Raw genomic sequence first — 14913 nt, forward strand, 5'->3', positions numbered from 1 at the left:
GAAGACGGACACGCACCATTCAGAAATATAATTGAGATCATTCTTGTGGGATTCTTAGAACCTGGATAACTTTAGGAACCACTAGAGGTCAGCCTTGTCCTTTAGGCAATTCAATCATAGAGAGGCTAGATCAGATAGTAGGGGTTACCGCTCTTTGTCACCCAGGCTTAGACTGGTTGATAGAGACGCCTGGGTTAGGGTTGAATGAGCCCACCGGAGGTTAAAGGTCCAATTAGAATGATCCATTAGACAAGTTTACCGGCAGTATCAAGAGCATCGTGAAAACAACTTTAAACTGTTCTTAATAAAATAAACTAGAACCTTCTATAGGCTGTCTGTGGCATTACTAACTGTCTCACTGCAATCCATCAATGATGGCTCTCTGCTGCTTCATGATGAACTTTTCAAATACAGAAGTCATATTTCTCCTGGTTTCGAGGGGCATTCCTACTCTCCTCTCACCTACCTCCTTCCAGCCTGAGAGCTTGCTCCCTCCCCCAAGTCTTTCAACATTAGGGTCCTCTTTGAAAGTGACCTCTGACTTCCACACATCGTCAATACACGGACTCTGTTGCTCATATTACCTCTGCTGCTTGTAACCATCTATGAATTCAAACAATATTTGCATTTCTTACGACTCAACAAAACTCTAATATTCATCCTTGTGCTCATCAAATGTGACACCTGCTCATGACTACTCCTTGGCCTTCCTCTTTGTCTTTACTCCCCCTTGACCAAGTCTTCAACGTTGCTGTCTATAACCTATAAATATCCTCCCCCACTTCTACCTACCAGCACAATTCTGTATCTACATGCGCAACCCCATTCATTGTTCAAGTTCCTTTTCCTAGTCTACCAAGATATCAATGGTCTTGCTTCTCAGTACCTGCCTGACAAATCACCATTTACTCATAATCACATTCCCTCTGCTCTTCCTCTGCACTCAAGCTCACTATTACATGCCCCCTTTATTCCTTTTCTCGCTTCCTCACTTTCTTCCCAATTGCTCTGCTCCATCGGATCTTCCTTCCCATCACAACCAAAGCCAGTCTGACTGTGGATTTCTTCAAAGATAAGCTGAAACCTGACTTACTTGCAAAGGAGGAAACTCTGCTGCGATCGCCTTCATCCTCCCTACGGACCCCATCACTATTTCCAGTGCAGTGCTATGTAATAATGTAATATTTTGTTTTTGTACGATACTTCTGTTTAGATTGAAACACGTGTCCCCCCATCTGGCACATTACCTTTGTAAGTCACCTCTTTTGATATGTATTTTCTTTTGTTTTGTCCCTGGTCAATGTTCCCCTTTGGTTAAACCGTCATCATCTAGCTCATCCCTTGTTTTTGTAATAATTTCTAATGGAATTGTACATCTCTGCTTTTCAAATAAATACAAATAGAAATACGTTGAGTAGCACTGTTTTTGCATCTGCAACAGCCTTCCTTAAATTTGCTCCCTGATTTTCTTTGACATGTATGCTAAAATAATAACGATACGTTGAATAATGGAACTGAACCAGGTATGACATTGCATCTTCAAAATAGTGCTTTAATTTTTTTAAAGTTGTTTTTCAAGTTTGGATAATGAAATTGTTAGTCTACATATTTGTCTTTGGACGAATACTTAATGAAATATTCGGTATTCGGATTAATATGAATATTTTTGAAAAATAGGTTAGGCTCATGAACATGCACACCTCTATAGTAAAATAAACCTGTACAACTTCTCCATAACAAATTCAATTTCATACTAATTTGGATATGACAGGAAACAAACTATATAACCCACAGGAGCATTTACATTCCCATCGTGTACATCGACAGCTCAATGCAAAATGACGCGGCAGTGCAGAGAAAAAGACAATGCAGTACATGACTTCCATTTGTGAGATCACTGAAAGATACCATCACTTTTTTTGTGAGTGGAAGAAAGTACAAGGAACAGGTATTTGACCCAAGTTCGTTCTCATTAGAGGGGCTCCCACACTCCTTTGTAACTATGCATGTGGAGCCTATTCATTTATAGATTACAACTCGATAAAAAAGATGTCTGATGCCAACATGTAGGAGGCAATCCAGGTGAAAGGAGGTTAGCAAAACACAGGCTCTGGAGAGTGAGGAGGAGAGTGGTCAACAGTGTTAAAAGCAGCAAAGAGGTCCTAAAGGATAAGTACAGAAGAGAGTTTGGAGTGGTGAGCATTAAAGTGAAATAAGTGCAGTCTCGATGCAGGGTTAACTACAGAAGCCAGATTGAAGTGGATCTCCAAAGCCATTATCCACAAGATACTTAGTGATGCAGTACGCATTGTGCAGTCTCTCTCAAAGTGCATTAAGGAAAATGACTGCACTTTCTGTTATACAACAGCTCCATGAGATGTTTACTGGTTGTTTCCTGTCTAGATAAAATGATAAGAATTCGGCTTTTTACCCTTTCTTTAGCCTGCTCAGAAAGAATACACATTCTTATATGTGTTTGTATAGGAGCATAGTCTAAATCTGCTGCTTGACACATAGCATTAACGCTGCACCCAGAAGTGATTAATTACTGTGTTACATATTAAACATGGGCTTTCCTTTAACTGAAGTCAATTGTAGATTTCTAAACACAACAGCATTACCCCGCCAAACAATTCTTGATATCCATTCTAGTTAATCCCTAATTTCTTAGAGGAAGGAAAGGTAGCCTTATATATGAAACCATGGTAACACCATCTTTGGTGGGAGCCTTTGCTTGTTGTAGAATGTGCTGATCTCCAGCTGTGCTTTTCCTGACAATTTTATGTCATCTAATTTGTGGTCATGTTTATCTGGTAGAAGAAGAAGATGATGTAAAATAATGGGCCTGTTGAGAGGTGGGACAGTCACAGACCAAGACATACAGTGCAGAGTATCTTTGAAGCAATTAAGCTGTGATAATCTGGATAAAAAATAAATAAAACTAAGAAAAACAAACTCGTGCCAGTATCAGTTTGACTGCCTAATGTAGAACGGTAGAAGTCAGCATTCAGTAAATTAGCACACTTTCTTTTCATGGCGTATCCGATGTGGAATGTCTTCAGTATTAACCTGAATACTTGTTTTTGGGGCCAGAGTACCACAGAATCGGGCATCTAAAGATAAGAGGAAGATGCTTTTTTTTTTTTAGAACCCCACATTTCAGGGGGCACTTCTGCAGTGCAAATGACATGCTGACCAGCCCCAACGCATGCTTTAACTGCCGGAGATCACTCAGATACTCATGCATGACAACCTCCCAGCAGAGGGTGCTGGGAGTGCTTTTCACAGTGACTGGCCCATCACCGCCCTCCCAATGTGAAATGGTAATAATGTACCCTGTCAAACATTGTGAATCCAGCTGTGCCTATTGCAAAACAGGTGCAGCGAAAATTGTTTTTTGCTGTGCACTTTAACGCTCATTCCATTTTTGTTTAATGCAGCATGTGCTTTAAAACACACAGAAATGCCCTACGATTTGAGCAATTGCACAAAGGGTCTGAAAATTGGCATCTTAATGTGCGCCTGATAAATGTACATTCTGAGTAATGTATTTGTTGCAAGTTAAAGGCATGCTCTTGTGTACCCCATCACTTAAGCCAAACATATTTTGAGAATCAGGATCCTGATCTTCGTTTGTTTGAGCCACAAAGGATGCCGAACCACTTCTAAATCCGTGGCCATGAGGCACGGTGTGCTCCACGTATTCGTCACTATTTCAACTAGATGTTCTTGTAGTGGATTTCCAAATTGATCCTGGCTTTTTCCACTAACTCTGTTACTCACCCATGAGATTTTTTATAACAGTTTTGACCAGTTCTTCGTGTTGAACTTTCATGAACCAGTTACTACACTTAATGCTATATTGTGCTGCGTCCAAAAAGCATTGAATCTTATACATTCTTCCGGTAGCACATCAAGGTTTTGCCACAATTTGCACAACTCAAAGTGAGTAATGTAATACAACTCTTTCTGACCTGTATCTTGATAAGAAAGAAATACTACAATAACAAGACTGACCTTGGAATGTTTCACTAAAGAGCCTTAGCATTCTCCAGCAGCATAATATCCAGCTGACCCATCACATGGCATATTCCTCTTATAGGCATAATTCTTAACTACTTACTGCAAACACAAGCCTACTGTAGCAGAACTCCGATTGAAATGTAGATAAGATTATCGATCAAGATACAAGATTGTAAATGTGTTGTTGCAAGATAATGTATCTCTGCATATGGTCATGGCACTAATTGCTATAAAGGTATTGTATCAAAACCCAGTCACATAATATTCTGTCCTATCTCACAGGCAGTACACGTGGTAGACACACACAGGCTGACAGAATTATGTCGTTTTTCAAGAAAACCCAGTTAATTTACATACAAAAGTGGATGTTGAATTCTCGTACAATGTCCTTGGTTTGGGCTCATCCTGGCACCAATCCAATGTCCGATGGATTACCACGGTCTTAGTCTTCAGGATATTGTTTTGGTATTCTCAAACCCTTTTCCCCACACAGGTCTGACAAAGCATAAACCTTTGCTTGAGTTGTAGGAAACTTCGGTTGATCTTTCCCAACAAAGATCCTTTTTTTTGGAGGGCTTTACAGGAGTGCTTGTGGGGGCCCTTGGCCACATGACCGCCTCCCTCTTCTAGTGTATTGGTTCACAGGGGTTACCTTTCCTGCCCACCACTGATGTAGGTTCCCTTGCCCTCTGTGAGGTTGCATTAGGTCATTCCTCAAACCAGCTCTGCAGTCTGCCTTGGACCGACCTGGTCTGCTGCAACTGTGTACATTTCCAACATTTGATTTGACTCCAGGTTAAACCAAACCTCTTTTTTAGATGTATTTGCAATTTCTGCCTCATGATCATTTGCAGGTATTTTCGTTTTTAAATCATTAGGCAGCTCAGAGTCATTATGCAAAACCGGATCAGGGAAATCTGTCTTTTTATCATTGCAGGTGTCATGAATATTTAGTTCATTTTTTATCAGAAGCCACCAGGTCGCTTCTATGACCTTCTGCCCCCTCCTTTGATGACTGTTTTTGAGCGTACAGAATTTTCCTAGTTGTTCAGCCAACATTTTTACTTGGACCTCGAGACACTGGAATCTTTTCATCTCTCCAGAATCTTCTCTTTGCGGCCTATGCCGATATTGGTTATTTTCCCCCTGGTTAAATCTATTCTGGTATCTCTCAGGAGAGTAATTCCTATTGGAGTTGTTTCTGAACTCTTGATTCATGTGGGGCGGGGAGCGGGGTGTACCTATTCTTTGGTTGAAGTCCCATGGTGGATGTGATTGATTGTATTGACGTGGAGCATAATTCATACTCTGCCTCATGTCCTGTCTCTCATTTTGTGAGTATTGTCCCCGATGCAGATTCCCATTTTCAGTAAATTGATCCACATACCAGGGTCTGTCCTGATAACCATATATCATGGTGTTGGGGTCAAATCTGCTCTGTGTCCCCAATGTCTGGTATTGATTTTGTCTCTGATTATTGTTCATGCCTGACGTGTCAGATCGATATCCTGCCTGGGGCCTGTCTCCTAAGTATCTATGGCTAATGTAGCTCTCCCTATTACTAGGATCATGTGACTGAAACATTGGTGCAGAGGGCGGCAACCTCTCTGGAATAGCCCTCTGTTCGGGTGTCACATTATTTTTGCCTGGACTTTGAGCAAACTCAAGTGACATTTTAGCTGACCTGATCTCCATTACTGTTGCCGAGGATTCTTTAGATTTTGATCTGGTATCTTTCATTTTATCACTCTCTCTACTCTCTCTACCCTGACAGTAGAGCACTTCATATAGTTTTGTACATTGGTACACAATCCATTCAAGGGACTTCTCACGATCAAATTTGCGGACTAACTGTGATATAATGTCTTTCTGCAAACCATAAAAATAAGCAGTTTTAAACTCATTGGAATTGGGATCAAAAGATACATCAAAATGAGAAAAAGTTCTTTTTAAGTCTTGCAGAAATTGGTGAGGCGACATGTGTGGGCCAGCTGTAATTGTGTATGCAACTTTTTTAACCTCCTGTAATGACTGGAATGGAGAAAAATGACACCTAATCTCTTTGTCAAATTCTGCCCATGACATGTTCTGCTGTTCATTTAATCCTCTGATGATGCTCACTGTGGGAGCATCCAGAGTTAAGTGAAAGTATTGTCTGTATTGTTCCTTAGGTATGTGTAGGGCTTTAAACATATCGTGCACTGCTTCTAAGTGGTCCTCTATACAGCGTTCCCCTCCTATGTTTGGGATTGAATTACTTTGTGGTTCAACCCTGGTCTCAGGTGTATGGGATTGGTGGTGACCCCCAATGGGTGTGTCAAACCCCCCCAAAGGCGCTGCAACTAAACTCAGGCACTGGCACAGCCACTGGGGCACTATCTCCCCATACAGAAATGGAATTTATCTGAATTCCATTGAATGCGGTGCCCTGTCATTTGTCCTGGGACCTTAAAGTGCATATCTGCTGTTCCAAATCCTTGCACTTTTTAAGGAGTCAATCTGCTTCCTTGCGCAAGTAACTGTTTTCATCACCCATCATATTAATTACATTTTGCATATCGCTCATTTGTATTTGGCATTCATTAAACTCTTTGTCTCACTTGTCTCTTTCTTGAAACATTTTAGCTATCTTGTGTTCAACATTCTGAAACTCACCTTCTTTCTCGAAATATTCTTTTTGTAAAATTTGCATTTCCAAAATAACCTCGTCTTTATCTTGACTAATGTGACCTACCAATCCTTTCAAGTGTTTTAATTCTTGCTCACTATCCTCAAATTGTTTCTTCCTTTGGGACAATTGAGTGTCAAGTTCATTACACTTTGACTGCATGTCCTTTTGACATACCTCCAGTTCTGCTCTTAACTTTTTCTCCTGTTCACTAGCTCCATCTAATTCAACTTTTAGTCTGCTAATAAGCTTGGCATCATTTTCTTGCATTGGCAGGGACCTATTTAAAATGAACCATGTTTTGGCACACTGCCGTATCAGATAATCTTTCTCTGTAGGTTTATCAGCAGCATTTAATAATCTCAGAAGACAGACCTGAATTATGCTACCTTCTTCAAAAAATGTTGTCCAATGGTTCTTTCTGAACTTCCCCATTGATACGGTCATGCCACTCTGTGGTATTATTTGATGACCATGTTCCATGTGCATATAATTTTGCCTCCAGATATTGTACCAACTCTAGGAATGTGGCATCCATTTGAGACGTTCTGAGATTCACTTTCAATGTCACACTGCTCTCAAAAATGAGTTCCCTTTAATGTACATCTGGTAGTGTTAGACACACCTTCCATGCCCAGTAGATGCTCTACAGTCTATTTTCCCAGCCAACGCACCATATCTGTAAGAGATTTTGGCTTATTGGGGTAAATTCAGGATTTGGCAATTTTTTTCTTACCGTAACATCTTTGTGGTAAATTGGTGGTAAACTGGCTTAGATTTAGAGTGGGTTGGGTTTCAGTCTATTTTGGTGATTGGTGATTATATATGGTTAGCTTATATTGGTAGTAACTTTAGTGGTGTCTTATTTTGTGGTATTTCCATAATTACCTCATTTTATGGTATAGTGGTGAGCATGTTTTCTTTATACAACCCCATCATAAACAAACCTTTCCTTTCTATTAGAATGTTTTCTTGTCACCTGCAGAAAGCCCCAGGCTTAGAGCACTTTAGAGAACCAAATTAGTTTATTCAAGACACCATCTATAGTTTGTGGCTGGTATTACTGGGTTATGTACATCCAGTAATTTAAGTGCCAGATTAGGCACTCCTTCCCATCAACATGCAAGGAAGGAATCACTTATAACACACACACACACACACACACACACACACACACACACACACACACACACACACACACACACACACACACACACACACACACACACACACACACACACACACACACACACACACACACACACACACACACACACACACACACACACACACACACACACACACACACACACACACACACACACACACACACACACACACACACACACACACACACACACACACACACACACACACACACACACACACACACACACATCTTCCTACATTGTAGATATTTACTACTTACTTTCTCTTGTTTGCTATTTCAACTACAGTGTTAAATTGGTAAATGCACTACTGCACTGATATAAACATCCCCTCTGTGCTTCACTTACAAAAATATTTCACAGATGCATGAATGACACTAAAGTCTCAGTTGTTTTTATTTACACTTTGTATTACATGCCATTTACAAGCTGCAAAATCTTACCACATGACATTTACAGCATCACCTGCAAGATATAAAGAACAACAGAAACAAGCATGTATTTTGCAAACACAAATTTATGTTCCCACACTTTGAACATAGACAGAGAAATAAACACACAATTTCTCTAACCTACCTGCACTGCAATAAATGATAGCAACACATGCGCAGCATGCTATCATTTCCTTGCTTGGCACTTACCTTATCAAGGCCAGTGAAATCTGAAGTTCCTGCATGACCTTGTTGTCTTCGCAGATCCAGAATCAGTGTGAAACTCCTCAGTATGGTGGGGAGCTGCTAGCTGATTATGCCTGTAGCCAGCGCTCAACCCAAATGTAGTTCAGCAGATATGGCACTGTCCGTCTCCTCGTCCCATCACAAACTGCCAACTCCCCTCACTTTATTTCTTAGGAAAACTCTGATTCAGCCCTCTGTTTACGTGGCTTATCCACTTACAATTTCTACCAATCAGAGCAAAACGAATGTGCCCTGTGCCAGCCTTCGTTTTCAATACAATGAAGACTTAATTTCCACAGCAACTGTTTCATTTTCCTTCCTGCATTTTACATATTTCTGTTCTCCACAAGCTGAAGAAAACGCTAGTGTGCACTTCCTCATGGAAAAATTAATTTCAAACAGTGCACCCAAAACATGGATTGTATTTCATTGTGCACAGAAGACTGCATTATAATGCTAGAGAAGTTGAAATGAGTACTTTAGTAATGTTAGTGTAAGATTAATCAGTTATGTATTCTAATGCAGTTTCCATGCATGAAACATCAAATATGAATTGTGCACCTCTTTATTTTAACTGGCAGTACACTGTTTTTTTTCCTGAATGCCTGCATTTTAAAACTGGGCCTGGCTGTGTTTCTCTACTGTATATTGTATGCTGGCAAAAATGCTATATAATATATGCTGGCAATAAAATGCTGTATATTATATGCTGGGAAAAATCCCATACATGTTTTTATACTCTCCAAGGAACAATCCCCACGTGCACCATCACTGTTCCTCCCACACTATATAGAAACTGTCGAGATATCTCAATCTCCAGTCTACGGCCACTCATTAACAACATCCTGGACCCAGCCAAGTACAAGAACCTAGACTCGAACAAATTAGTCGGCCTATACAATGCTTCACTTGAATCAGCCCTTAACATCGCTGCACCACTCAAAACAAAAAAGGCCAAACCTGTCGGCCACCTTAATAAATGGTTTACGCCTGAGTTAAAAATCCTAAGAAACACCAAAAGATCAGCAGAAACGACTTGCTGTAAATCACCCTCCAGTCATAACAAAGCCATTTTTTTGCCACTGCAGCTGCATCCTACAAAACAAGCACCTCCCATTAACGATTGTATTAAGGATGTGGCCTGGTGCGCTAAAATCCAACAAGCTTTAGCAGGCAAAATCACTCTTTTACAAAACAAGATCGAATCTAAAAAGAGTAGCCTCCCGAGATGTCACCAGACAAAACATGGGCCTGTGAAAAACCCCCCCATTGCCCGCCTTTCACGTTCTCTCAAGTGTCACCTAAGGAGGTGGAAGAAATCATTAAAAGTCTGAAACCGTAGTATTGTCAAGGCGACATCTGCCCAGCTTCCATCATTAAGGCTGGAGCTAAAGATCTGGCCCCCTTTATCGCCTCTCTCATAAACTCTTCATTCAAAACTAGTCAAGTTCCAAACAATTTGAAGGAAGTTTGGGTCATGCCACTCCTAAAAAAACAAATCTAGATCCGAACATTGCAACCAACTTCAGGCACATTAGTAATGTCCCATCCTCTTAAAAATACTGCACACAATTGCATATCTGCAAATCCAGAAGCACCTGGAGGAAAACAACCTATTAGGCCTCAGACAATCCAGTTTCAGGCCAAGACACGGAACTGAGACAGCCCTCTTGGACATCAAAATCCAGATGGATGAGGCTAAGGACAAAGGCAACAAGCTATCCTCCTGCTCCTTGACCTATCCACAGCGTTCAACCTAGTTGATCACCAAATCTTAACTGGAGACCTCACTATAGCAGTAGCCTTATCCACCAACACATCTAATTGGATCAACTCCTTTCTCACTAACCGTTCCACTACAGTTTTCTCCCCCTCAGCTTCAGCAGACCCGAGCCCTATACACTGTGTAGTCCCACAAGGCTCCTGCGTGTCACCCACGCTCTATAATATATTTACGAAGCTCCTCTTCGATTGCCTGGGAAACCTGGGTGTCATCTACACTAACTAAGCAGATGACACTCAGGTCTCATCCCACTCATTGGCTGCAACGTCAAAGACTCAGTTAATTAATGACATTTATAATCCAGGCATGGATGGCCTCTAACAGTCTGTGTCACAATGATGATAAGACCGAGCTCCTGATTGTCGGCACACAGGCACTCCTACATAAACTAGGTCAGCGGTACACTTACTTCAACATAGACGGAAACGTGATCAAAGTCGCCAAGGAAATAACAACCTTGGGGGTCTACCTCGATTAATCACTTTCCCTGAAGAAACAAGTTAGCTTGGAGGCGGTCTCCACAGCCTACACCAATAAGCTAATCTACAGCTGTAACTCCTTCCTATCCACTAGCAGCTGCCTAACGCTCGCCAGAGCCTTAGCGCTTTCTAAAATTAATCACTTTAATACCCTCTACCTAGGGTCCTCTGAACTAAACCTAAACAGGTTACAGGTCCTTCGAAATAACTCACTGAGAGAGGCTGTCAACCTGCCCAGATCCTGCCACATCTCCACTCACAGACGTTATGTCAACTAGTTGTCGATTTGTGACAGAATCATTCTTCGTACATTGGCAATAACACACAAATGCCTCTCAAACACAGCCCCTAAATATCTGTCTAACAAATTCAGCAAGCACCAAACATCCCGCTCCACCAGATCTGCACTCTCCAACCACATCCTTGTACCTAGGTTCTACCTATAAACTGCAGGAGGAGCCAGCTTCCCTGTCCAAGCAGCTAAGTGTTGGAATTCCATACCCCTTTCTTATAGACAATAACCTTCCTTCCTGACTTTCAAAGCTGGGATAAAAAGTTGGCTGAGCAATAAGCCTATGTAATGAGGCCCTATCTCCTGTCTCTCAGACATTAATGACCACTATACTATGTATGTTTTATTACGCTTGCACTTACTTGTTAATATCTTTTGACATCAGACCTAGCTGTAACCATTGGTCTGACTTCGCCAACTGCTTTTGTTGTTTTTTGCCATGTATGTGACTCTCATGTTTTCAAGCGCCCAGTTACCTCAGGGTTCGGAGCACGATACAAATAATAAACACATACAAATACAAATAAATCATCACACAGTTACACATTCACAGCTGGCCTGAGACCTACTAACCCTGGATGTAATTGCACATGGTGTGGAAGAGTACTTCAACAATATGAGGAAGGGAAGAATAAATTAAGTTCCTTTTGAACTGGCGATAACCATCTCATCCACCCCGACTTGCTGGCGTCTTTGGAACTCTCTAATATAAATGACTACCAATTCAACACACATGGCCTAAGAAAACAATAGAAACCTATGAAGGATCAGTCAACTCTGGTCTCAGGCGTACTTTGACTCCAGGTTTATTGCTGTTCAAAAATCAAATGGGCGGATCCCATAGAACAATAAACAGCAAGATCCCACGCACTTAAAAAATTGCATCTTCCTTCCGCGATAATGTCAAGCAATAAAATCCCCGGGCTGGCCTGTTGGCTGACCATCTGTTTAATTTTGTGGTAATTCATTACCTTCCCTTCGGCCTCCAAGGAACATTTAAAGTAACACATATCCCATTCTCATTAACTATGCTGGATACACATAAAACTGAATAATTGCGGCAACTTCGCTGTTCCAGTCAAAAATATGGCACATGCAACTTGAACCAGTCTTTCTTCTTGCAACCTTTTCTGACCACCCCAACAAGGGCATGCTTTTTATTTCAGTGAACCTACCTGAATTGCCTGTGGGACTTACTATGCAGCCATGCCCAGCTTAACTGAGTCTGTGGAATGGCCAGGGCACAGCAGGCATAGCTGCAGTGCCAGTGAACATACCTGCTGTGCCTACTAGACAGAACCTCCAGCCACCTCCCAACACACTGAACATTCATGAGGTTTATGCTGGGCACAACATGTGGCAATGCCCCAGCACAGTAGCATACATTCAAACTGTAGTGAAGTGCAAGAGGAGACTGTGAACTGCCTGCTTTTTCCAGCCACCGGAGGCCCTTCCCCAGCGGCACCATATTGATTGCGGGTAGGCAACAGGGAGGCTCTCCCTGTTGCCTCCCACTACCCCAAAAGACATTCCTCACCCTTTCCCCACCACCCCTTCAGTCCCCACTTACCTACTGGACCAGAGCTTTGTGCTCTGGTCCCAGCATTCTGCACACCCACTGTCAGCATGGAAATAGAAAAGAAACTAAGTGCCTCATTCTGAGGTCGGTGGTAACCCGCCACTGACCCAAAAACACTGAATCCGCAGTCTGACTTCCCGGTGCCACCAGGACATTACAAGTCCCGGTGGCGTGGGACATCAGGCGGTGGATTTGGTAACTCCCCATTACCGTGGAGTCCCATAGGACTCCATGGGAGTGGGGAGATGGAAGCACTGGTACCATTGCTAACACTGCCGTTGTTTCCGTGATGACTCTGCCTATTGAGGCAAAAGCGCCCGACGGGTCAGACATGCTGGGCACTACGGCCCCTGCAGGCAGACTCGTAGTGTGGCAATCCGAAAACAAGGGAGCTGGCATCTTACTGGCACCCTTGTTTCTGGACTGCCACACTCGGAATGAGGCCCTGAGTCCCATTTTCTATGGTGGTGGCCATCTTGTGTTTTTTACAGGTGATTGGGCTCACACAATATGCGCGCAGCCCATCTCACATAAAGAAAACGGTTTGGTCCCTGGGCGAACCCCGGGTTGCAAATAGCTACCACGCCCTTGTAGGGAGTGCCTACATAGCTGGTAATGGCCTACAGCCCTCGTTTTGATCTGGCCTGCCTAGGCTTAGGCTGGAGCGGCATAACCGATGAAGAGTACGCCCCTTGACAGGGGGTTGATAGTTGAATTTGCACCTGGGTAATGGCATTCAGACAATCAGGTGGCTGGAAAAGCAGGCGAAAACACACTGTACCGCCCCCTTTTTCCAGCCATCTGAGGCTCTTCCCCGGGTGGCGACATCTTGATAGGAATGTGAGCCTCTCCCTGTTGCCTCCTAGTGTCCCCAGCCTCCCCCACCCCCAAAGACACCCAACACCCTTTCCCCACCCCCTCCCAACCTCCCTACTTACCTAATTGACTGGAGCTTTGTGGTCCGTTCCTGGCGCTCCTTCCTCCTGCAGCTGCCATGGAAATAGAAAAGGTACTAACAGGCCGATTCATGGAATAATTAGCGCGGCGCAAGTGGGCAAAAATGTGCGATTCACAGTGGAATAGCGAAAATCGCAGTGCAAGTGAGAAAATCGCACGAAAAGCAGCGCACATCGATTCATGGAAGGCCGTGCGCGAGAAAACCATCGGATGTGCGCTAAAAAAGTGCGCGGCGCACGTTGGCGCACAGGCCATCTAACGGCGTGCGCCAGGTCACAGCGAAAATCGCACAGGCCACAGCGAAAATCGCACATAGCGCAGCGCACACAACAAAAGTAGACGGAATACGGGGCGTAACACTCGGAATGGGGAACAACTTGCCAAAATGTGGGCATCACGGGGGAAGTACAGGGTGCAAGTGCGCGGAACGCCCACACGCTCGCCTACAACCCGTATTCATGGAATCGAATAGGGCAAAAAAGCGCACGGTCAAACCAGCGCACAGGCACAAACACGACCGCCACAAGAAAGCAGGCGGTAGCGTCTCTGCGCCTGTAATAAATGTGCGCCAAAAGGTGTGCCATCAAATAGCACCTATATACAGCCATGATGAATGTCCTATATTGTGGCCCTCCAGGACAAATGACGAGCAAAGGGGTACCCACAAACACAGACACCCGCTGACTGAAAAATAACGTGTGCGTGTATTCCGGGGTGCGCGGGAAGTCTCACACGCGATTTGGCAGGAAACGTGGATTTCAGGGGTGCGCGGGAAGTTCCACACGCGATTTGGCCGGGTACGTGCACGGGAATTTCCACACGCGATTTGTCTGGGTACGTGGATCTCAGGGGTGCGCGGGAAGTCACACACGCGATTTGGCAGGGTACGTGGATTTCAGGGGTGCGCGGGAAGTTCCGCACGCGATTTGGCCGGGTACGTGCGCGGTGTTAGGGAGAATTCTCTGTTTAGGCTGAATTTCCTAACCTAGTGAGTCCCCCAGCAGCTTTGCTGGATTTCTGGAGTTTGTTTTTTTCCATCCTGCCAAGAGTGAGATTCTTTTCTCCCACTCTTGGACATGTATGTGTGTAATTCCTTTGAAATGTCAATGTGTTCGATGGGCTATGGGGTCTTTTACTCCATAGGATCTCATATGTTTTTCTATGTGTGTTACACCGCACCCTACGTGTCGTAACACGGGGGCGCCCTAGCGGGTCCCCCACCATAGACTCCATACCCGGGGACTGACTACTGTCTCCCCGAGCATGTAAAGTCACCATTGGCTTTA

This window comes from Ambystoma mexicanum, chromosome 5q (genome assembly GCF_040938575.1).
Source record: "Ambystoma mexicanum isolate Mex_15411 chromosome 5q, UKY_AmexF1_1, whole genome shotgun sequence".
Classification (NCBI taxonomy): Eukaryota; Metazoa; Chordata; class Amphibia; order Caudata; family Ambystomatidae; genus Ambystoma; species Ambystoma mexicanum.